Source organism: Pipistrellus kuhlii, unplaced genomic scaffold (assembly GCF_014108245.1).
Source record: "Pipistrellus kuhlii isolate mPipKuh1 unplaced genomic scaffold, mPipKuh1.p scaffold_m20_p_3, whole genome shotgun sequence".
Lineage (NCBI taxonomy): Eukaryota > Metazoa > Chordata > Mammalia > Chiroptera > Vespertilionidae > Pipistrellus > Pipistrellus kuhlii.
Genome location: NW_023425529.1, coordinates 81,632,300 through 81,657,607, shown reverse-complemented (window position 1 = coordinate 81,657,607; position 25,308 = coordinate 81,632,300). Strand labels below are relative to the sequence as shown.

At 46.1% G+C, this 25,308-nt stretch overlaps 1 protein-coding gene across 3 annotated transcripts in view; it reads left to right on the top strand.

Annotated features, from left to right (window-relative positions):
* The window catches only part of TSPAN9 (tetraspanin 9), a 204,147-nt gene that overhangs the window by 18,969 nt on the left and 159,870 nt on the right, over positions 1-25,308 (top strand). The window contains exon 3 of one of the 3 annotated variants that reach the window (XM_036454807.2): positions 17,274-17,502. The exons of the other annotated variants lie outside the window; for them this stretch is intronic. The gene's annotated coding sequence lies outside the window, so the exon portion shown is untranslated. The remainder of the gene's footprint in view (positions 1-17,273; positions 17,503-25,308) is intronic. 3 annotated transcript variants of the gene reach the window in all.

Here is a 25,308-nt window from a genome sequence, read left to right as displayed (position 1 = left end):
GCATTTTGGATAGTTTTTATTGTTCTATCTGCAAGTACAATGATCATTTCTTTTGCAGGGTCTAATCTGTTATTAATTAATTCCATCCAGTATACTTTTCATTTCAGATATATTCTTTATCTTTATAAGTTCCATTTGAATTTTTATATCTTTCATTTCTCTCATCATGTTTATGTTTTCCTCTTCATTCTTGTGTATGTGGACCATACTTATAAAACCTATTTTTCATTCTTTTTTTTCTGTTAATTCTCACCTGAGGATTTTTTTCCCATTCCTTGCTTTCAAATCTGAATTTATCCAGAGGAGGGTGACTAAGATGGTGTAAACCAGTGGTCAGCAAACTGCGGCTCACGAGCCACATGCGGCTCTTTGGCTCCCTGAGTGTGGCTCTTCGACAAAATACCATGTGCGGGCACGCATGTACAGTGCGATTGAAACTTCGTAGCCCATGCACAGAAGTCGGTTTTCGGCTCTCAAAAGAAATTTCAATCGTATTGTTGATATTTGGCTCTGTTGACTAATGAGTTGCCGACCACTGGTGTAAACTACACTACATGTGACTTTGTTGAAGGATTTGGGAATATTCATTTTGTCTGGAAATTATTTTTATGGAGTGTTATAGGAAGTGGGGACACAATAATACAATAGTTTTTCTAGCCCATGCAGGATTGGTGTGGAAGAGGAGGGATTAAACATATCCTCTTGCTTTAAAAGGCCAAATCTGGGTCCCATGGGTAGAGGATTCCAGAAGATGAGAGATTAAAAAAAAAAAATTTTTTTTTTTATTGATTTCAGAGAGGAAGGGAGGAGAGAGAGATAGAAACATCTATGAGAGAAGCACATTGATCAGCTGCCTGCTGCATACCCCCTACTGGGGATCGAGCCTACAACTTGGGCATGTGCCCTGACTGGGAATCGAACCTCGGACCTTTTGGTCCATGGGATGATGCTCAATCCACTGAGCTACATCAGCCAGGCCTAGAAAATGAGATTTGATTGTAATTCCAGGAAGAACTTTCTTACAGGTAGAGCCTTGGGAAGTAGCAAACTCTCAGCACTGATATTTACCGATCAGGGATTTTGTGTTTGACATTGTAAGGTTACATATGATGCATGAAATAATCTCTGAGATACCCTTCACCTTAATGATTCTAAATCTAACTCAGCCCTTTGAACCTAATGCTTCATCCCCCATTTACAACTCTGCATCTCCAACCTATACACACACACTCAGAAAATACACCTGGAATATGCTCCTGACTATTGTTTTGTGCCCTGATTGGGGATTGAACTTGCAATCTTGGTGTACCAGGATGACGCTCTAATCAATTAAATTACCTGTCCAGGGTGAGAACTGATTCTTAAGACAAATCTTGAGAGAGAGGGGAAGAATGTGGGAATGGATTGTTGATAGGTCTTGGGTAGGGTAATACTACTGATGCTAGACCAAATCAGCTGGAAATTATTGTATTTATTAACTGCCAGGTGCTATATCCTTGGTTCTCAACCTTTTTAATGCTGCGATACTTTAATATAGTTGCTCATGTTGTGGTAACCCCCAACTATAAAATTATTTTTGTTGCTACTTCATAACTGTAATTTTGCTACTGTTTTGAATCTTAATGTAAATATCTGTGTTTTCTGATCTTAGGCGAACCTGCTAGCAGTTCTCAACCTTATAATACACTTGCCATTGATATGAAGATAATGAAAATATATATTTTTGTCAGTATTATCTGTGGTAGCTGTTGTCTGCATGCTGTTTTAGGTCAATTAATATTTTATTTAGGATTTTTATATAATACTAGTGGCCCATTACATGAAATTCATGCAGGTGGGGGAAACAGTGTGTCCCTCAGTCCGGCCTGCACCCTCTCCAATCAGGGACCCGACTCCCTGTTTAGGCCCGATCCCGCAGTCGGACATCCCTCTCACAATCTGGGACTTCTGGCTCCCAACTGCTCACCTGATCACCCCTAACTGCTCCCTTGCCGGCCTGATTGATGCCTAACTGCTCCCCTGATGGCCTAATCACCCCCAACTGCCCTCCCCTGCTGGCCTGATTGCCCACAACTGCCCTTACCTGCCACGACCTGCCTTTTCCATTTGAGGCGGCAGAGATGCCAAGACTCACCTCTTATGCGCCATGCAGAGCCATGTGACCCCCAGGCCTCACCTTGTGTAGTGGCTGCTGGGCCCCACCTCCGCTGTGCACGTGACCATCTTGTGGTGGCCATCTTGTGACGACATCATGCGCAAAGAACCACCTAGGCTTTTATTAGTATAGATTGGTGATCTTTCTAATTTCCTATATAGCCCAGTGGGTAGGTGCTGAAAGGAGAGGGGTAAAGGAGGGGGAGGACGGACTGGGCGATATCTATAATACTATCAACAATAAAAATATATTAAAAAATAAATATATATTTAAATTTTATTTATTGATTTTAGAGAAGGAGGAAGGAAGGGAGGGAGGAAGGGACCAAGGGGGAGGGGGAGAGGGGAGAAAAGAGAGTAAGAGAGAGAAACATTGATTTGTTATTCCACTTATTTATGCATTCATTGGCTGCTTCTTGTATGTGTCCTGACTGGAGATGGAAGCCACAACCTTGGTGTACGGCCACAACACTCTAACCGCTGATCTACTGGCCAGGGCGAGCTACTTTACATTTCAAAAGGTCACTGTGGCCCCTGTAAAGAGAATTGACTGAGGGTAAGAGTAGGTAGCAACAACAGTAACTTACCTATCTGGTGCTTATTGAGTGCATGCAGGCCCAGGGCAAACCCTTCATGTGCATGTCTATTCAGTCCTCGCAACAACTTTATCCACCTCACTTAGGAGGAAGCAGAGACTCGGCTCCTGGACATGGCTGGCAGCTTAGGTCAGACTGATTCAAAGTTTGTGCTCTCAACTGTCGTCCAGTTTTCAGGGGCAAAGGGAGAGATAGTTTGGGGTGGCGTTGAGCAAACGTCCGGTGTAACAGGCTGACCCTGTTCCCGTTCTTTTGCTGCTCATAGGTATTCAAGCTGGCCACCAGCGGAGGGGTGAGGGGCAGGCTTTCTCTAACTCTCTGGCTTGGTGGAGGGTGAAGCAAATTGCTTCCAGGTGGGGGAAGGCTGCTTGGGGAGTGAAATTTGTGCCCTGTCTCCAGATAGCGGTCTCTCTGGGCCAGCGAGGATCCTGTGTCTGTTTGGCATATTAGACAAGCCCGATAGTTAGAGACCTGGACTTCGTACTCTCAGCTGGGCCCGGCACTCCGAGGCAGGCAGCAGGAGACCCCTACAGATGGTCTCACCCTCCCTGGAGACAGAACCTCCCTGTCTTCCTGAGTGAAGTCTGGGCCAAAATGCTCTGTATTTTATCTACCCCTTTTCTTCTATGTAGCTCAGATCATTTTTAGAATGTCATTCCCTTAATCTTCATATTTATCGCTCCCTAAGGAAGTAAGGAGGATTTTCCTCTGTTTAAAAAAAAGAAAAAATCCTGCAAGGTGGAAATGTGGGGTCAGAGAGCGAGGTGGGGCTAGAGGGGGGGAGGAACCCAGAAGCCCAGGTCTGGATGCAGCTCAGCCTGAGTGGGCAGAGAGGGAAGGGGTGACTGAGGCGAGACACCGGGGCTCCTGGATCATGCGCTGTGATGTCTGGATGTAGGAGGTAACGGGGTGGAACTGTCTCGAGTTGTTAATGTGGCCCTGGGACACACCTTCTCTGTGTGTACTTCCATACACACATACACATTTCATGTTCATGTGATCTCTCATGTTCTCACACATACTTGCTCATATACACACTCGCGTGTACCTTTGTCCTTACACATGCACACACAATGCATACTCTTGCACACATACTCACATGCTTTTCATACTCCTGTTCACACATGCTTACTCGCATATATACTCATTTGCCTCTACCTTCACCCTCATACACGCGCATTCACCCATAGCATGCAGCAAGTGGGTTTACTCACATGCTGTTTATATTCATGTCCTCACACATTTGTGTGCTCGCTCACATGCTTGCCCAGCTCACCCATGCGCACACCCTCCTACAAACACAGTAGTGTCTGGGGTGCATGTGTCAGAGACAGGCACTCCCAGCGGGGAGTTGACTTGACATGAGAATTTGTCACAGCACTGCAGTCCCCACAACACCAGCCTTTAAGCTATGCCACCCCATACCTCCGCTTACCACTTGCATCTTAAAGCGTGAGAACTGGAGAAACGGACAATATACAGGTTCAAGTTCTGAGAGCCTTAGACTGAGAGGTGTTGTATTTATGAAATGTGAAGTGTCTGTGAAATCATCGAAGAAGGGACCCGGAGGTGGGAAGCAAGGACCTGCAGTGCACCAGCCTAGCCATGGTTCTGGGAGCTGGAGCTGAGTGCACTCCCTGACCTTGACCATATACTATCAGCAGAGCCAGACCTTGGGAAGAGAGCACATTGTTCAGCAGTATGTAAAAGGACCATTTTAGGGAGGAAAGGCTCCTTTTTGGCTACTCAGATCCCAGTGGGTTACCAGCAGCAGAAGCCAAGCAAACAGGCCCTGACTTTGTTTCTTTGTTTTTTAAAAATATGTTTTTATTGTTTTTTTAGAGAGAGAGGAAAGGAGAGGGAGAGATAGAAACGTCAAATGGCTGCCTCTTGCATGTTCCCTTCTGGGGATTGAGTTTGCAACCTGGGCATGTGCCCTGGCCGGAATCGAACCAGTGATCTCTTGGTTCATGGGTCAGCTCTCAACCACTGAGCCACACCAGCCAGGGCTGACTTTGTTTCTATTTCAGAAACCTCACTGCTGCTTCTGAAGCCACCACTACCGAGCACGGAGATCATCAGGGGGCTGTGGGATCCCATTAGACTTGAGCTGCCAGCTGCCTCCTTCCAGGAGTGGGGGAAAGAGGCGCCAAGGGGCTGGAGGCAATATCTAGAAAGCTGCCTCCATAAATTTGAGTTAGAGTGCTGGACAGGCCAGGCAGTTATTCATTCTTGGCTGTTTCTTCTTACCTTGAATTCAGCAAGTGAATATCTGCATGGAAACCGGAGGTCAACCAGGCAGGACTGTCAGGGGTGGGAGGTAGCCAGGAGACCTGATTGTATTCCCAGCCATTTAGCTGACAGAGCCTTCATTCCCAATCTCAGTGTAGGATCTTTATGAGCTTAAAGCTCTGGCTTTCACAAGTGAGGGGAAGAAAGAAGGTCCAAATACAGAGAATTTCTCTGCCCCAGCCTGGCCTCCAGGTCCCAGGTGCCTTTCACCTGGGGCCTCTGCATGCTTGTTATTAGGTCTGGTTTCACCTTTCTGATCAGGGCACTGGATTTATGGTGCCTTGTGTCCTGTGGGGCTGCCACACTGCTCCAGGAACCCTTAAGTCACATCCAGAGCCAGGCTTTGCCTCCTTGTCTTCATTCTTTATGCTCAGATTGCTTGTATTTTATAGATTTGTGTATCACCTTGTTGTGGAGAGATGTTTAAAACCAACCCAAATACCTGGTAATGCCACTGATGCCACTTGGGCATGGATTCTTTTGTGCCTGGCTTGAGTTTCCCCTGTCGGTGAGGATTCTTGTCTGGGTCAGCAGATTGATGGATTGTGAGAGATCCCCAAGTCTTTTCCTACTTTCTGGAATGTCACTGTGCTGTATGTCCATTAGTTATCCTTGAGGAGTCAGTTTAGATGTCACTTCCCTCCACTAAGCACTCCTTGCTATCCTTTGCTGTGCTGGGTGCTCTTATGTAGCCTCGTAGCACCAGAAGGCTATTGGGAGGAGTAGACAGTTTGACCCTGGAGTGCAGTGGGGTAGACAGCGACTAACTGGCATTTACTACACCGTGGGGTACATGTACTGGAGGCAGAGTGTTGTACACAGAGGAGGGGCTCTGTAATTGTTGGCTTTGCATATCTGAGAAAGTATTAATTCTTTACCCACACGGTATTGACATTCTGGTTTGCTGTAGGATTCTAGGGTAGGAGTCTGTTTTTGTGCAAAGCATTGCATAATTTTCCTTTTAATTTCAGCGTTATTGTTGAGGAATCTAATGCCATTTCGATTTTAATCCTTTGTAGGTAAGGTGATTTTTCTCTCTGGAATCTCTAGTGTCCTTTCTGATGTTCTGAAATTTCAAAGACAACCTGCCTTAGTGTGGGTGTACTTTCATCCACCTCACTCTGGAAACTTTTAATCTTGGAACACACATTATTTAGTTCTGGAAAGTTTTCTTGAATTACTTCAGTGATGATTTGCTCCTGCTATTTTATTTCTTTTTAAAAAATATGTTTTTATTGATTGGGAGAGAGAGAGAGAAACATTGAGTATGTTCTCTGACCAGGAATCGAACTGAAATGGGGACCTTTCGGTGCACGAGATGATGCTCAGCCAACTGAACCACACTGGCCAGGACCCATTTTCTTTCTTCTTTCCTCTGCAACTTCTAGAATTTGAATATAAAATCTCCTGGATTGGTGTTATAATTTTATTATCTTCCCCCCTACACTCCTCCTCTATTGAGGTTGTCATTTTAGTTAGCATTGTCTTTAATTTTTAAGCATTCTTATGTTTTCTAAATATGCCCTTTTAAATACAGCATTCTGTTTTGGTTTCAGAGATGCAGTATTTACTTCTTATTTCTCTGGGGCCATTAATGATAGCTTTATTTTTGAGAAAAAGTGATGTTCTTTCTCATTTCCTGTAAAATGTGTGTGTGTTTTCCCTGTCTTTCCTGTGACAGGCTTTCTCTAGAAATCTAGTGGTCCTAGTAATCTGCTTGCATATGTGTACTACACTGTAGGGTATTAAGCAGCGTGTGTGTGTGTGGGGGGGGCACTTGTGGGTTCTAGACCTCACGTAGGGTGACCTGGGTGGCCTGTTTCGTTTAGGAACCCAGGAAGTTAGTAACTTGGGTGTTTTCTCTTAAGCTGTGTACATTCCCTAGAGAAGAAAAATCTAATCTTCCTGGATGGGTTGAGACTAAAGCTGTGCCCAGGAACCTAAGGAGGAGAAGGTAGGGATCTGGGCCTCCTATACTTCAACTTAACTGCTGTCTTCGATGTGGTGCCCTGCATTTATTTCCCTGTGTGGTTTCCTCAGCCCATAGACCTACTGCTTTAGCATCTAGCATCTAGCACAGGGGTGGCACATTTTGCTTGGCAGGCTGGATTTGGACTCCAGTTCACTGACCTCCAATGTTGAGCATTCTAAATTGTGGCCTTGAGTAGGTTCTTGATAAGTATTTGTTGACTGAGTGACATCTTGAGCATGAGGTAGTGAGCTTGTGAGCTGCTCCAAAGAATAAACCCCTGGGGTAAGGGAGGCATAGTCACCTGCCTGAGGGAGGCGGAGGTGGGGCTCTTTCTGAAGCAGACTTTAATCCTGCCCTCCGGCAGCCCCTCTGCTGCTGCCATTACTGAGCCTTCTATGGGGACATTAATGCTTTCTTAGGTTTCTTATGTCCATTAACACTTGTCCTTTGACCCTGTAGTCTCTAAAATTCTGTTGTCATCTCCTTTTCTGCTCTCTTTGAAAGTGTGGGTTATGCCTTAACAAGCTCTTCCTTGTGTCAGTGAGGCACAGGGGCAGCAGTGGTGATGCACTTGTTCTTGCTGGAGCTTCGGCCAGAATGTCGTTAGTGTATTTAGTTGCCCCTGGTTTTGTTTTTAACAGACAGTGGCAACTAACAGCCATGGGTGTGCTTCTTCCCGACCTTGGTGGGGAAGGAATATAGGATCATTGTATTACGTACATTTGTTGCAGAATCCCAATAATCAGAACTGTGCCACTTACGAATGCGATCCTCATGCTTGCTGGATGAATGAATGAATGAACAAATGAACTACAAAAAGACTTGGAAACAAAAGTGGAAACTGAAGCACAGTTCACCCAGGTTCCTACTCTGTTCTGATATGCAAGCCACTGAATGTAACTCGGAACCTGTTAAATGTAAAACTGTCTAACATGGCTTTTGGCTAGTGGCGGGATACTTTTAACTTTTTCCTCATTTGGCTTAATTTTCTGGCTGTGGTGGCATGTTTTACTTGTATGACTTTTGAAGGGGAGGTAAATGAAGAAGAGTAAAAATACAGCTAGTTTAGAACAGAAGCATCAACATAAGCACAATCTACTGATTTCCTAACTGTTCCCAGGCCACTCTTCCAGCTTAGTTTCTTGCTCTATAAAGCAAGTGGTTGGACCGGATGCATCTCAGATTTCGTCCAAGTGCCAGTCCTGTGATTCCACTATTGTGCTCTCTTGTTTGTGTTACAGTAGTGTAAGTCTCTTGTGGAAAAGAACTGCCCCTCCTCCTCCTTTTTTTTTGACCTAGAATGACTTGTCTGCTCTGAGTCCTTTTAGTCCTTCAGTACAGAATCCGAGTTGCTTCAGGATCACACCACAACTGCTCCAGGGTACATCAGTCTCCGTCTCTCCAGCTTCCGTTGGCATTTTCAGTTTGCAGGCAGGCAGAGAGGAAGGAGCATGGACCTTGAAGCCCAGTGTGCTAGTTTGAGTTTAAATTCTGCTGCTTAGTCACTGTGTGACAGCTTACCTAGTCTCATCTATCTACAGGGAACTTGTAATAAAAGTTATCTCATGGGCTTCTATGAAAATAAATGAGCTGTATGTGTAACACATGACACAAAATAGACCCATAACAAATGATCACGGTAATAACAACCATCAACATTTATGTGCATTTTCTTATTTACTCAAAAAGTTGATATTTTTATTATTTTTATTTTTCAAATGAGGAGACTGAGACATAAAGAAATAACTTGCCCAAGGTTCAAATCAAGGAATTTAGGGAATAAGTTTTCTTTAAGAGTTTTGTGTTTGCATTTATTCCACAAACATTTGAGAGCTGACTCTATGTCAGTGCTTAAAAAAACAAAAGTTCTGGTCCTCATAAGGCTTCCATTCTAATATGGGGTGGGTAGGGTAATGTTACATTTGTTTTTTTAATATATTTTTATTGATTTTTCACAGAGAAGAAGAAAGAGGGATAGAGAGTTAGAAACATCGATGAGAGAGAATCATCAATCAGCTGCCTCCTGCACACCCCCTACTGGGGATGTGCCCGCAACCAAGGTACATACCCTTGACCGGAATCGAACCTGGGACCTTTCAGTCCGCAGGCTGACGCTCTATCCACTGAGCCAAACCGGTCCCGGCGTAATGGTACATTTGATAGAGACCTCCCGGAATGGAGGGAGCAGGCCTTTGGGAGGCCTGGGAAGTACAGCCAGGCTCTGGGTGAGTGCCATTACATTTGAGTAGCAGAGCTTGGGCTTGTTTCCTCAACCTCTGGTTTTCTCTTTGATGTCCGAGATTGCATCTTTTTCCTATTTTATATCCTGTTTGATATTGGATGAAGAAAGTGATGGGCACTTTGTTAGGTGATTAAGGAACATTTTCCATTGATTAACTCTCCCACCTGTCTAGATCATCTGGCGGGAGGGTCTGTTCACAGCACTGCTGGGTGGCTGGCTCTCAGTCCTATTCTCACAGCCTCCAGTGATCGGACCTGGCTGTGAGGCCTGCCCTGCACACCACTCTGTACTGCTGCCTTGGTGCCTTTTAGTCCTTCACCAGACCACGTGCCCTGCCCACCCCACCCCACCCCTCCGTTTCCCCAGGGCCTTTGTAATGTGGCTTCCTCCTGCCCTTTCAGGTGTTAGAGTCAATTCCATCAGCCAGGAAGCCTTTACTGGCCCAGGTCAGTCCCTTGTTCTGAGCCCACACAGGCTGTAGTTCTTTCCTTTATAACATTTCTCTGCATTGTAATTGGATCTCACCTGCATGGTTGTCTCACTGGGATGTGAACTCCACAAGGAGACCCTGACTATTATCACTCATCCCTTTCCTTCACCCACAGCTCTAGCATCTAGCACAGGGGTGGCACATTTTGCTTGGCAGGCTGGATTTGGCCTCTGGACTCTAGTTCACTGACCTCCGATGTTGAGCATTCTAAATCGTGGCCTAGAGTAGGTTCTTGATAAATATTTGTTGACTGAGTGAGTGACATCTTGGGCAAGAGGTAGTGAATTTGTGAGCTGCTGTCTTCCCTTGCTTGATTCATAATCTTTATCTGTTATCAGGTTCCCTGTAATCTTCTAAGTAAGATAGCCAACTGGTTGTTTTTTTTTAAATCCTCACCCAAGGATATTTTTCCATTGATTTCGGGAAGAGTGGAAGTGGGGAGGAAGGGATAGAAGAAGAGGGAAAGGAAGAGTGAGAGGAAGAGGGGGAGGGAAAGAGAAACATAGGTCGGTTGCCTCCTGCACATGCCCCAACCAGGCTGGGGATCGAACCTTCAACCGACATATGTGCCCTTGTCTGGGAATTGAACCTTCAACCCTTTGGTGTGTGGGTCGACACTCTAACCAAAGGTAAACACTGGCCAGGATAGTCAACTGGTTCTTTTTAAATGTTTTATTATTTTATTCAAAATATTTTTAATGATTTCAGAGAGGAATGGAGAAGTAGAGAGAGATAAAACCATCAACATTGAGAGACAATCATTGATTGGCTGCCTCCTGCATGCCCTACACAAGGGATCAAGCCTGCAACTCAGGCATGTGCCCTGACTGGAAGTCAAACTGTGACCTCCTGGTTCGTAGGTCGATGCTCAACTACTGAGCCACACCAGCCACGCATCCACTATCCATTTTAGAACATTCATCACCCCTAAAAGAAAAGCCATATTCAATAGCCATAACTGTCACCCGTCCAGTTTCTCCCTCATCTCTAGCCCTAAACAACCATTAATCTACTTTGCATCTCTATAGATTTTCCTGTATGGACATCCTATATAATAAAAGGGTAATATGCAAATCGACTGAACAGCAGAATGACCGGTTGCTATGATGTCCACTGATCACCAGGGGGTAGATATTCAACAAAGGAGCTGCCCCCTGGTGGTCAGTGCACTCCCACAGGGAGAGGACTGCTCAGCCACAAGCCAGGCTGATGGCTGGTGAGCCCTGCAGCAGTGGTGGGAGCCTCTCCCGCCTCTATGGCAGTGCTAAGGATGTCCAACTGCTCCTAAGCCATCAGCCGGATATCCCCCAAGGGCTCCTGGACTGCTAAAGGGCACAGGCCGGGCTGAGGGGATTCCCCCTCTCCCCCAGTGCATGAATGTTGTGCACCGGGCCTCTAGTTTTTATATAAATGGAATCATACAATATGTGGTCTTTTGTTATTGGCTTCTTTCACAACCAAGGCATTTGCCATAGGGTGCAGTGCAGTGGGTCAGGATGCAGGCCCAGGGGCACCGCACGGCTTCTTACACCAGCTCTGTTGGTCTGCCTTGCAATATGCTGATCCTCTGTAAGCCTCAATTTCCTCTTGGGTAAAAGGATAGAGCCTGAAACAGGGAGCCTGCTCCCCCGTTCACATGACAACCCAGAAGTATTTGACAACAGCTACTCTTAGTCTCCTCTCCGCTTCTACCAGCTGTCTCCCAGATCACTTCATTTCTAGACCCCACCACCCTGTTGCCACCTTTGGACGCACTCCAGTTTGTTGTTCCCTGGACCCGGGCTGGGCCTTCCCTGTTGGAGATGTACACAGAGTGCCAGAATGAGTGGTAAGCCTCTGAGGGTGACACATTTTCACCTTTACCAGCAGGATGGTTTTATCGAAGAAGGTGCTCAAGCAGGAAAGACAACTTCATTCTAACTTAAGAACAATCTGAAATTGCAGCCAGAGCATGTTCAGTCTCCCCTTCCAGCGTTTCAAGCTGACTCTAGGCCGGCAGCGCAGCCTGCCTTCATCGCCCGGCTTCCTGATGGGCCAAAGGGTTTGCCATTGGAGTTTCCCCCACTGTCACCTCCTGTCCTGACGAGGCTGAGCAGTTGGCGTATCCTCTGGGTTCAGTTTTAAAAGCTGCAGGAGGGAGATGGTGACAAGAGGCCTGTTGGTAAAATAATTCAGCAAAAAGAGAACACATGGAAGGGGAGGAATCAGAGCTTCATTTATCCGTCTGATTTTTGTATCCTAAGGCCTTTCTTTTTTTGGTGGGAAAAATCCAAATGTGTTAGCAATCCCTCTGCTGCTGCCTGTGGGGTAAAAGCATTATAGTTTTATAATCAGGAACAGTCTAGAAACTCACAATAGGCCCAGCTCTGCCCCAAGGCAAGAACAGTGCCGGAGCTTGCGTTTTGGGTATTTCCCACTTGCCCAGCTTGATTCTTTCTGTGTTCCAGGCTGGTTTACATAACTTTATTCTTCTGTGGTTACTCACTCAGAAATCTCTCTGTCCATCTGCTCTGGGGTTCTGAGTCAACGGGAGTAGAATATCCTGGTAGAGTTCTGGCTCCTGCCTCCTCTTGTGTCCTGTCCCAGCCTGGAGAAGGAACAGAGAAGGTCAAGGGCAGAACCTTTGTGGAGCCCATCGTGAAGATCGAGTCCTTGCTCTTGCAGTTGGAGGAAGCGCTTTGGGAGGCAGTTGCTACAGGTACAGGAACCTCAGGGCCTGAGGATTTGCCTGCCAGCCTGTTACCTAATGGCTTGGGAGGTGAAGGGGATGGGATGGACCTGGGAGTGGAGGAGGTTATGTGGTGAGAGGAAGCCCTGGAAATGGTTAAGACTACGTGTCCTGGTTCAGATCCTGGCAGTCACTCCCCAGTCACGTAATTTTGGGCAAGTTTTTTAAGACCCCTTTCTCCTCTTTAAAATGAGAATAAAAGGCACCTATTTCACAAGGTTATTGTGAATATTAAGTGAGTTGACATATGTAAAGTATCTAGAACCTGCCTAATATGTATTAATAGAAAGTACTATGTAGCAGGTGGAGGTGGTGACGAGGATGATGAGGATGGTTAACCTATCTCTCCTATTAGATTACCTGATTCCCTACATTTAAAAAATGATTTAAAAAAATCCTCACTTAAGGATATGCTTATTGATTTTAGAGAGAGAGGAGGGAAGAGAGAGAGAGTGAAAGAGAGAGAGAAACATTGATGTGAGAGAGAAACATTGATTGGTTGCCTCCCAAATGCATCCCAACTGGGAACCGAACTCACAAGCTAGGTATGTGCTCTGACAGGGAATCGGACCTGCAGCCTTTTGATGTACAGGGGATGATGCTCAAGCAACTGAACCACCCAGCCAGGTCTTAATTTTTTTTTTTTAAATCCTCACCGGAAGATATGTTTTATTGATTTTATTTATTTTTAAATGTTTTTATTGATTTCAGAGAAAGGCAGAGGAAGAGAAACATCTATGAGAGAGAAACATCTTTCAGCTTCCTATCTCTAACACACTCCCTACTTGGGATCAAACCTGCAACCTGGGCATGTGCCCTGATTGGGAATTGAACCTGCGACCTTTTGGTGTACAGGATACTGCTCCAACTGAGTCACACTGGCCAGGGCACTTTTTTTCTTTTTTTTTTTTCTTAATGGAACAGGGCACCCAGTCTATATTTATTGACAAGTATTTTAAAAACTTCTCAGCTCAAATCCCTTACATTTGCTCTTAGAACCCATAAATCTCTGTCTATCACTCCTGTCCAACATAGCTCACTACTCCCAGCCATTGAGTTGAGAACCGGCCTTGGGCTGACTGTCAGGTAGCAGCAGACAATCTAATTTCCTTGCCTTAGCTTCCTCATTTGTAACCTGTGGAAAAACATCTACCCTCCTCTTTCTTCCTCCCAGCGCCCTCCAGAAATGTGAATCATGTCAGGTGACATCTATTAAGCATGGCGGGTAGGGTTCAAAGACCGAACTGTGGTGGATGGTATGGGAGAGCCCGGGCACAGGGCAGAGGGACTGGGGACTGGCCATTAGTGGTTTGGGGTGGGATGAAATGGAGCTGCACACCCTCCTCAGGGTACGGTGAGTCGTTCCACGCTGATCAGAGCCTGCCCCTCCGGTTATATCACCCGCAGCGGGGGAGGTGAGATATGTTTTAGAAATTCAGTCACACACGAACATTTTCCAGGCTCATTCTCTGACCCCAGATGAACAAGCAGCTATGCTTTTTGCTCTCAGGATACTTACAAAGGGCCAAGAGATGGTTTAATATCAGGAAGAAAGACCCAATGGCATGAATAACCATTGCTCAATGCTTTTCTTTATGCATCTATTTTGTAAAAATGAGGAAAACAAAGGTGCTCATTACTGCTCCTCCTCCTTACCCCCCCAAGTTATGTAGTCGGATATGCCAGAGAAGGGACTTAAACTCAGATGTGGGGGTTCCAAAGTCTGTGTTCTTTCCAGGTAGGAAAACCTGATCTGGACCCCACAAAGACTGTTGCAGTTCCCAGATCTCTCTTCTGCCCTCTGGAGCATTGTGAAAGCCTCTCTCCCAGCCACGTGATGTTTGTGTGTTCTTTTTTCTGCTCAAAGTCTCAGCCCTTCCCCCCTCCCCGCTTCATTTCTGGCCAGCTGGCTTAGGCCCTGCAGGGCTGTGGGTTTAACCTGTGAACCTCCCAGAGGTGAACACTTCCCATCCATCTCTCTGGCGGCCAGAAACTTCATGTCTTTCTTCCCTCCCTTTAGTTTTACCACCTGTAATTGGGGAGGAGAGAGCTCCTAGCAGGTGAGAGAAACCTGTACTAAAAGGTGTGACTGACCTTGGGCCTTTGTTAGGAGTGTGGATTTTCTAAGGCCCCCTTGGGGAGGTGAGATATTGTGAGGGTGTTGATGTGGCAATGGAGGTAGTCCTAGGTGAAAAGAAGGAATGCAGTGACTGAGGCTTTGTCCTGTCCCTGAAAGGGCACTGGCCTGGCTGAGGGGCGCCCAGAGTCTGGTGTCAGTGCACCGACAGGCTGATTGACCTGTTCTGGACCTCCCTGTTCTGGACCTCCCTGCCTCTCTGTAACAGGAGGGGTTTGTACCAGATGGTCCCTCAAGTCCTTTCAGCCTACAAAGTTCTAAAACTTGATGACTCCATTAAGAAATACAGAACCCAAGCTCTCTCTTTTCCCTGTTGCCATTTTAAAGCAAAGGCTTACTTTTCAGCTCATGTTAATTAGAAAGCTTTAATGCACACTTTGGAAGGAGCTGGGAGAAATTCCAGGACTCCTGAGACATCAAGGGTGGAAAGTTTTCCAGTAAGGACAAGTTCAAACAGGATACCCCTAGGGTCTGGGGACAGGATACAACCTTGGCTGCTCATTTACATAAGGGAACACAGCTCAGTGCTTTGGGACCTGCCCAGGCTGCCTAATTAGCACCTTTGGTGGCAGAAATCCAGCAGGCCAGCTGATCCAGAGCCCCCTCAGCCTAGGGACCCTTGCCTACCAGCCGCAGCAACCTTCTTTCCCAGCCCACCCTCCCACCTCCCTTGCCTTTCAGTTATCCTCTTTCCTCCAACTGCACCAGTCCACACAGGCCCCAAGTATACTTCCCACCTTCTTTCACTCAGGCCTGCTCTGTCTCCTCCTCATCCTCTCTACCTGTTGATGTCACTGCCACCCCCTCTCCCCCATCCTTTTGTGCCTCGTCTTCACTTACCACCCAGACTAGGCTGGGGTAGGTGATGGATAAGGGGACTGAGCTTGGCACAGGGCCCAGTCCATGGGATATAATATAATATAAACTGGACTACAGGGCAGTGGGGGGAGGAGGAGCACATCCATGGACCAGTTCACACTGAGTAGTGAGCCTAGTCACCTGCCTGGTGTGAGGCTGAGTTTTGTGGATGTAACAAAGGTGTGCACACCACACTTACTTTGAGGAGCTGCCCCTCACAGTTGGTGAGCCCAGGACTAGTGAGGGAGTAGTGAAGGACTAGTTGCAGGGCTGTCTGTGATAAACTGAGTCCATTAAGAGGGCGAGTCTGAGATCTGGGTCCAGGGGGACTCTTGCCATTGGCTTATTTGTAGACCGTGGGTCAGTCCCAGGCCAGGGCGTCTCTAAAGTTTCCTCTTTAATAGAATGGGAAGGTGGGTTGAACTCCTCCAAGGCTCTGTCAGCTCTGCCTATTTGACAGTTGCCATTTGTCAAGTGCTTTCTGGTGTCAGGTGGTGGGAAGAGCCTAACGGGTCTAACCTCATCGAATCCTCCCAACACCAGGCTTTTATTCGCCCTCGTTTTATAGACGAGGAGCCTAAGGTCCGAGCTGAGGTTGCAGCCCTGTGGCCCTCGTTCAGATCCACTCGACAGATGTCTTTTGTTTGGGTCCAGTTTATGTTTTATCAGAATCAACATTTAAACACTGAAGTGATTTCATAAGAAGATTTCTGGCTTTTTATTGTTGTTGTACCTAATGACATTGACTTACTGTCCTGTGGCACCTATTGGCTGGATCTGAGTGTCAGCCATGGGGCCTGTGCTTCCCTGACCCCTCAGTCTTGGCACAACGTGGGAATGTGCCTGTAAACCCAGCTGGTATCACATGCGCTTGAGTTTGCAAACCTGATTGAAGGCTGCGCTGTAACTCCCACCACGTAGGTCACACAGTCCTCCGTTAGAGGCCGGGGTCAAACGCAGCTTTCCAGGACTTTAACCCCTGACCACCCTGCTGCTTTTCTGAGTTGTTTCTAAATCCCAGCAGGGATTCTTGGGTCCTCTGTTGGAACATAGGAAATCTTCATTAGGTCTCTAGATGAGGAAGTTGGCAAGAATCCCTCTTTCAGAAAGGTTTAAGCATCTAGCCCTGTCCCAAGGTGCTGTTGCAGTGAGGCGGCATCTGCGTGCTCATGTTTTTAGTCCAGGGAAAATCCATCTCCTTGTCATATGGTATGTCCTTTTCGAATTAATTTGGCCTAATTGTTTTTTTGTCTACTGCCAGATTTCTTGCACCTTGGCTTCTATTTACTGGAGTGTTGAAACCAGGAGATCGCACCGCTTCTCCCTTAGGAGAATTGCCAAAGTGCTGCACAGAGAGCTGGTATTCCGCCCCAGGCAAACGGAGGCAGGAAATAGGGATGTCTGTTCAGACTGTAGATGCCTCCAGGGTTGGCCGGGGGTCTCTGGGGCCAGACAGGCAGGATGCTGGACCTCCCATACAGGGTGGAGCCCCTGAGGGGAGCTCTGGTGGAGGCTGAGGTTTCCTGTACTCGGTGTTGGTCTCTCCAGCTGCTTCCTCCTGATAGCGCTGCTGGACAATACCGCGGTGACTCAACTCCTAGCATCGTGGATGAACAATAGCAGACTTGTCCAGGGTCAGCTGGGGAACTGCGGTTGTACCAGTCACCTGCTTCCAGCTCCCAGTTGGGAGGAGCCAGCGGCACCTTGAATGTTTTCCCTGCTTGGTCTGAGTGCCCTGGTTGGGTTGATTTCAGGCAGTTGCTTTTTGGTTTCCCTAAGCATGTCCTCACTCCTTTGTTCACAGCTGATCCAAGCTTCTGTGGCTCCATGCTGCCCAGCTGCCCGCCTGCCATCCAAGTCCAGCTTTGCCAGACCCCCCTTCCCCTTGGTTTGAGGTTCAGTGGTTTGGTGTAGTCCCCGAAGATTCTGAGTCTCTGCCCAGGCATTCAGGACCTGGATGAGCTTCAGATGAGAAAGACAGCTGTGTGATTCTTTAATCTCCTCCAGTGGGTAGAGGATTAAGCAATTTCTTGGTGGGTTTGGTATTATTTATTGTTTTTTTGTTTCGTTTTCGGTGAGTTATCTAATGTCTTTCCAGCAACTCTCTCAGGGAGGTACCATCAACCCTCTTTCACAGATGAGGCGTCGTAGAGACTTTGGGTAAAGAGCTTGCCCAAGATGTCAGATCCTTCTCACTTTGAAGTGCTGTGACATGACTTCCTAGGCAGGGACCTGGGTGTGTGGAAGATTTTAAAAAACAGTGTGAGCCAATGATAGAAGATGAGTGTTTGAAGGCTGAGCAGCCTTGTAAAGGTGAATGGGGCCTGCGGTTTACAGCGAAGTGGGGGAAACACGCCTGCTCTCCGCTAAGTCTGATGCAAAGCAGTGTGATTGGTGCTAACAGGGGGGCTGCGGGAGGGATTTGGAACTACTCTTTCATCTGGTATATGACCAACTGACTGAAGAGACACTTTGAAACAGAAGTGCATAACCCATGGACACAGACAATAGGGTGGCGAAGGCCTGGGGGAGGGAGGTTGGTGGTAGAGATGGGTTGGAAAAAGTCAGTGGGGTGGAAAAAGGGGTTATATATAATACTTTCAACAATAAGGAAAAAAAAACACATAAAAAAACAACAACACCCAAAAAACAGAAGTGGGAAATTCCTGGCCAACAGTATTGATTCAGCTTCAGCATGATTGAAACTGGTCTATGTAGAAAATGCCCAGAGATAGTGCTGTTTTTGCCTAGAGTTGCAAAATTGCAACATTGCTTAGAATTATTATTATTTTAATCCTCACCCAAGGATATGTTTTAGTTGAGTTTAAGATAGATAGATAGATAGATAGATAGGTAGATGGATGATACCTAGATAGATAGATATATCAATCAGTTGACTCCTGTGCACTCCTGACTGGAGATCTAACTCAACTTAGGAATGAGCCCTAGCAGGAATCAAACTTGTGACCTTTCGGTGCACAAGACAATGCTCAAACCAACTGAACCACCAGGCCAGGGCTGAATTTTGTTCTTTTGTATGTTCTTCTGTAGAGTCTAAAATTTCTTTAGTGACCAACACCATCTTGGGGTTCCTAGGACTTGGGGGTGTTCATGGCATGGCTGTAATTCACCTCACCCTGTGAAATGAGGTCTCTAGTCTTTGGCAAAGCATGGCACTAACTGTGTGTGAGGAGTGCTTCCTCTTCCTCTCCTCCTGTCATGCTCTCCCCCTTCCAGTTTCTCCCTTAACTGGCTGTAGATTTATAACTGAAGGATGATTTTTAAAAACAAGTATGTATTTATTGGTTGTTTCCGAATGCTGTGACAAGAGAGATGTTTCCTATTTCTTACTCTAAAAAAACCTCGCTAATTTAAGTTCCTTCCCACCTATGTGATCCCAATTTTTTTCTTTCTTTTTAGTTCAGATGGTCTTTGTGAGAAGAATTTTCTGCCCCTGCCTTAAATTGCCTCTGAAAGCTCAATTTGAAATGATACCTCGTTGACCTATTAGGAATTGCAGTCCTGCTTGGTTTGACGAGAGGAGTGGTAAAGAGGGAAGCTTGCTGTTTTAACCAAGTTTTCTGGCAGACGCTAAGCTTGAAACCGACCCCCAAGTGAGCCCAGAGAACACTGTGATCCTTACTCAGGAACAGCCTCTTTGAGGTGAAGGGATTGAGAAGTACTAATTGACAGTTACAAAATAGTCACGGGGATGTAAAGTACAGCATAGGGAATTGAGTAAAAAATATTGTGGTAACTATATATGGTGTCAGAAGGGTACTAGACCTTTTGGGGGGATCACTTTGTAAGTTATATAAGTGTGTAACTGCTATGCTGCTCACCCATTATAATATTGAATGTCAGCTGTAATTGGAAAAAATTAGAAAAAAAAAGAAAAAAGAAAACATGCTCAATATAATAAATACATAGAAGTAAAGAGAACAAAATACACTTCTCCTGTAATCACACCACTCAGAAAACCATAGTTGCCATTTGGGTATTTGAGTATTCACATTTCTATCCAATTATATAATCACTAGAGGCCTGATGCATGAAATTTGTGCAAGAGTAGCCTTCCTGCCCTAGCCAGTTTGGCTTAGTGGATAGAGCATCAGCCTGTGGACTTAAGGGTCCTGGGTTCGATTCCGATTAAGGGCATGTACCTTGGTTGCGGGCACATTCCCAGTAGTGGGTGTGCAGGAGGCAGCTGAATTGATGTTTCTTTCTCATCCATGTTTCTAAATCTCTATCCCTCTCCCTTCCTCTCTGTAAAAAAGTCAATAAAACATATTAAAAAAGAAAAAGAGTAGGCCTTCCTTCTGACATCTGGGACCTGAGCTTTCCTCAGGCCACCAGCAGGCACCTAGGATCCGTGCTTCCCTCGAAGCCTTGGCTTCATTCGGAAGGTCGTCTGGTCTAAATAGCATATTACGCTTTTATTATTATAGATATATTGACATTTTTACAAAAATAGTCTGTCATCTGATACATTCCATATATTTCTGTCATTTAACATTATTTTTTGTAACCAACTCTGACATCAGTAAATATTTTTCTATAATTTAAAAAAAAGAGCCTTTTAGTTTGTGTTTTGTGGATAAGGATCAGGACTTAGCATATCACCTGGCATTTAAGACCCCTAATCATGATGTTTGGATAAATACAGGCTTTTGTGGCAATATTCACTCCCAACAATGAGAGTTCTATGAGTTTGTTGTATTCAACAGTACAAAGAAAATGGTACCCTATAGTGGTTAAGAAAAGAGGTTTTGGATCAGAGAGATTCAGATCCTGGCTCACTCTTAACTTCTTGGAGCCTCACTTTCCTCCCTCTGTAAAATGGGTATAATAAGGATTAAATAAGATGATGCTTATAAAGTATTTAATACAGGATCAATAAATATACGACTAATATTAAAATGGTAATTTTGTTATTTTTGTAGAGGTTCCCCCATCCTGTTTGGTTCTCAACTTGCGTGGGTGGCACAGTGAGCCAGTGGCCCATTATCTTGAAGATCCAGAGCCCTGATCCCATTCTTTCCCCCAGTTCCACCTTTAGGACCCCAGCACTCCCCACTTTGGACAAACACTGGAAGGGCTGTTCTCATTCACCTTCTTGAGGAATAAACTTTCAAAACATAGAAGGCCTACTCTCAGATCATTTTGAAGGGGGCTTTAAATACAAGAGGCTAAATCCCCCTGCCCCCAGGATTGCCTTCTTCCCCCTTCTCATCCCAGCAAGGCTGCCTGGGTTGCCACTCTCTGTTCCTCACTGGTTAGAGCAAAGACATAACTCCAAGGTTCAGTGGTTATCACCATCACCACCAGCATTTATTTTTTTTAATTTTTTTGTGGCAAAAATGTATAACATTTATTGTTTTAACCATTTTTAAGTGACCAAGTTTAGTAGTGTGTTAGTGTTCTCCAGAGAGACAGAACCAATAGGACACACACATGCACACACTTATTTTATATCTTCTATCTATATAAAACCCTAATATGCAAATAGACCAAATGGTGGAATGACCGGTCACTATGATGTGCATTAACCACCAGGGGGCAGATGCTCAACACAGGAGCTACCCCCAACCTTCAGGCCCTGACCAGTGGTGATGGGGGTGGGGTGGGGCCAGTGAGTGGGTGGCACCAGGCCAGCCAAGGTGGGTGCAAGTGTGGAACTCCAATCACCTTCTGGTTGCCCCACAGATCGGCCCTGGTGACTGGTCAGGCCTAGGGGTCCTACCCATGCACGAGTTTTGTGCACCGGGCCTCTAGTATAGTATAAGTTGAATTGGCTCATGTGATTATGGAGGCTGAGAAGTCGCACCGCCTACCACCTGCAAGCTGGAGACCCAGGTGGTATAATCTGAGCCCAGTCCAAAGGCCTGAGAACCAATGGAGCTCATGGTATAAATCCTACTCTTGAGGGTAAGAGAAGATGAGGTGGGATGTCTCAGCTCAAGCAGTAAGGCAGGATAAAGGCAAATATCTACTTCCTCCACCTTTTATTCTGTTTAGGCCCTCCACTGATTAGATCGGGGTAGGGACTCTTTCTGCCAACGGCCATTTAGATATATATTTCAGGGCCATACAAACTTATCAGTTTAAAAATTAGCCTGCTATATATGGTCAATCATTTAATTAATTCACACCTAATCCTAGGCAGGGCCATATCAAATGATTTCTTGGGGCCTTATATGGCCTGCAGATTGGATGTCTCCTACACTGGATTAGATGATGCCACCAATTCAAAAGCTGATCTCCTCCAGAAAAATCTCTCACAGGCACACCCAGAAATAATGTTTAATCTGGGCGCACCCTGGCCAGTCCAATTACACATAAAATTTAGCCTCACAAATGGCATGAAGTACATTCACATTATTGTCTAACCGTCACTACCATCCATCTCCAGAACTTTTATAATTTCAATCTGAACTTCTGAACCCATTAAATACGAACTTCCCATTCTCTCCCCAGCCCTCTGTCCCTGGCAACCAACTTTCTGTCTCTATGAATTTGACTGTTCCAGGACCTCCTGTAAGTGCAGTCATACAGTATTTTTCTTTTATGACAGGCTTATTTCATTTAGCATAATGTCCTCAAGGTTCACCCATGTTGTAGCATGTATCAGAATTTCATTCTTTTTTAGAATGAATAATAAATTTCATTGTATGTATAGATCATATTTTGTTTATCCAGTTATCTGTATATGGACACTTGGGTTGTTTCTACCTTTTGGCTATTGTGTATTATCCTATTTTAAAATTAAATTCCCACCATCCTCTTTTTGAGTCATTCCAGTGATTCTCCAGCACTTGTGTATTAATGTGCCTGCCTGTGCACATGCACACACATGACTTTGTGTAATTGAAGTGATGAATGCAAACCTTTAGTAATAATACAGCATTTATTTTTCTTAATTTTTAAAAATAGGTAAATTTTCTTGTGCATTGGATCCATTTATCCTTTTCCCTCCTCAGGCTGTAAACGCTCTGAGGCCAGGAACTGTGTTTAATAATTGCTCTTACTAGCTCCTGAGAGTCTGTTTCAGGAAGTGGTAAAAGACCTTGGTTAAGACTGTGGGTTCTGAGGTCAGACCACATGGGTTATATCCTACTTCTACGACATACTGGTTTGTCATTGCAGAAGTCACTTACCTCGGTATGTCCGCATTTGAACAATGGTGATGATGGTGATAACCAACTGCATAGGCCCATTACAGAAATGAAAGGAGATCATCCATATGTAGGGTTTAGAAGTGTCTGATACACCATAAACCCTTAGATGTTGGCCTAAGAAAAAGTTGAGATGGCAACATCCCTTTCAGAATTTGCCTCTTTTGTCCTCATAGTTTCTTTGTGAGGTGGCTGAAGAGGAAGAGGAATGGATCTCCTGTGGGTTTGAGTCCCAGGGTCATGGGGAAAGCCATGCGGAACCAGGCCGAGTTAGAGCCCTCCTTACTGCTACGCTCTATTTCCCCCCATTGCCCTCTGCCCCCGTTCACGTGGTGTTTGGACTCTGAGCACCCAGGCCCTGGGTTTTCTTTGATGTCCTCTGTGAGTCCTCTTGCCTGCATGGGCTGCTGACAAACAGCAGCTAAGGGAGGCCTGGGGCTCCACACTGACCGGCTCCTTTAAGAGGGTGCTGTTGGGATGACCAGTGGGTCACTTCCCAGTTGCTTGGCTGCCTGTGCCTGTGGCCAGTCCTGCCCCACCAGCCGAGTGAGCTGGTGAAAAACAGAAGTTTTTTTTTTTTTTTTTCTACTTAACACAAATTTCCCAAATACTTGCTGGATCCTCTCACAATTTCTTCTCCCCCTCCCCTCCCCTCCCCCTCCCCCTTCCTTCCCCCCTCCTACCCTCTCCTCTCCCTCCCCCTCCCCTTCCCTCCCCCTCCCCTCCCCTCCCCTCCTCCTCCCCTCTCCTCTCCTCCCCCTCCCCTTCCCCTCCCCTTCCTTCTCTCCCTTCCCCTCCTCCTCCCCTCCCCCTCCTCCTCCCCTCTCCTCTCCCTCTCCCTCCCCTTCCCCTCCCCTTCCTTCTCTCCCTTCCCCTCCCCCTCCCCCTCCTCCTCCTCCTCTTCCTCCTCCTCCTCAATATATTTTATTGATTTTTCACAGAGAGGAAGAGAGAGGAATAGAGAGTTAGAAACATCTATGAGAGAGAATCATCAATCAGCTGTCTCTTGCACACCCCCTACTGGGGTTGTGCCCACAACCAAGGTACATGCCCTTGACCGGAATCAAACCCAGGACCCTTCAGTCCACAGGCCAACGCTCTATCCACTGAACCAAACCGGTTTTGGCCACAGTTTCTTCTTAGCATCAGCTTCTAGTTTCAGCTTTCTGCCCATAGGCAGGTGAGGAGAAGGTTCTGCTCCGTGAGGCGAATTCTCTGCTCTGGAGAGACTTCTGCTTGAAGCAGAAGGTGGAGCTAGGCAGGTAAGGCCAAAGGCAGTCACCCCTCAAGACAGGCGAGAGGGCTTCTGAGACGGTACTCAGGACTGGCCTGTGGCACGGTGGCCACGTGGCACTCACTACCTCCGTGACCTTGAGCAAGCTGCTCTGCTTTCCAGCCTCTGTCCTCATCAGTGAGATGAGATAATAATAGTGTTTGCCCACAGAGATGTGAGGTCTCAGTGAGATAATCCCTGGAAAATGCTTAGCATAGTGTCTGGCACACATGGGGATGCTCTGAAAACGTAAGTTACTTCTATTTTTATTGGCAAACCGCATTTTTGCTGTGCCCAGCCATCCGCTTCTCTACACCTTTTCTCTTTTTTGGCAACCCGGAGTCCTCTAGGATTCCAGTGTCCTTGAATTGGCTCCTTCTCTCCGGTGGTGAAACCCATTCTTGGGAACAGGCCTCATATTGTAGCCACGTTAGATTTTAAGGGTAGGAACTTCAAGGTCATCTGGGCCAGTCCCCATCTGATACCTGTCCTTGCTGAGCGGGGTCTTTGCTTTTCTCTACCTTCTCACCTCCTTTGACAGGGAGCTCTCTACCTGCTTATAGAGTTTACTCTGTCTTTGTAATGCTTTCCACTTTTGGGGGGAAAAAGGAACTGAATGTGTATGGAGCCCTTTATTTGCCAGGAGCCGCTAGGCACATTCATGATCTCATTTCATTGCCCCGCCAGGCCTTAGATGGTGTTATTCCAGTTTGTACAGATGAGAAAACTGAGGCACAACAAGGCTGAGTAAACCACTAAAGGTCACGTGGGAGAAGGTGATAGTGGGACTTGATGAAGTGTGGACTCTGAAGCTACAGCTGTGTTCTCCTCATGGATGCTGCTATATAGTGAGAAGCCAATAGCACAGGCGCTCAGCTCCTCCACTTACTGTGTGGCTGTGGGCCAGTTCCCTGCCTTCTCTAAGCCTCTGTTTATTCTGAAAATGGGAATAATAGTAACATCTTATGCTGATAAAGCCATTGGCACAGTGCCTTGCACGTGGTGATGTGCTGGGAATGTTAGCCCTCATGTGCACGGTTCTGCCAGAGTTTGGCATCTGGGAGGCACCTTCTGTCCTCTGACCACTTCTGGATAGGCCCTTGGGTATTGACATCAAGCCCTCTCCATTTTTTACAAAATTATTTTTTTATTGCCGTACACACATACACCTAACATAAAGTTAACCATTTTAAAGTACAACTCATTGGCATTAAGTCCATTCACTGTGTTGTAAAACCATCCCTGCTCCTTAAGTTCCATAACTTTTTCAGTGCTCCAAACAGAAGGCTGCGCCCTTAGCCATCTCTGCCCAGCCCCCATACACCTCAGCTCCTGGCAACCTCTAATATGGTGTCTGAGGATTTGCCTATTCTGGACATTTTGTATAAGTA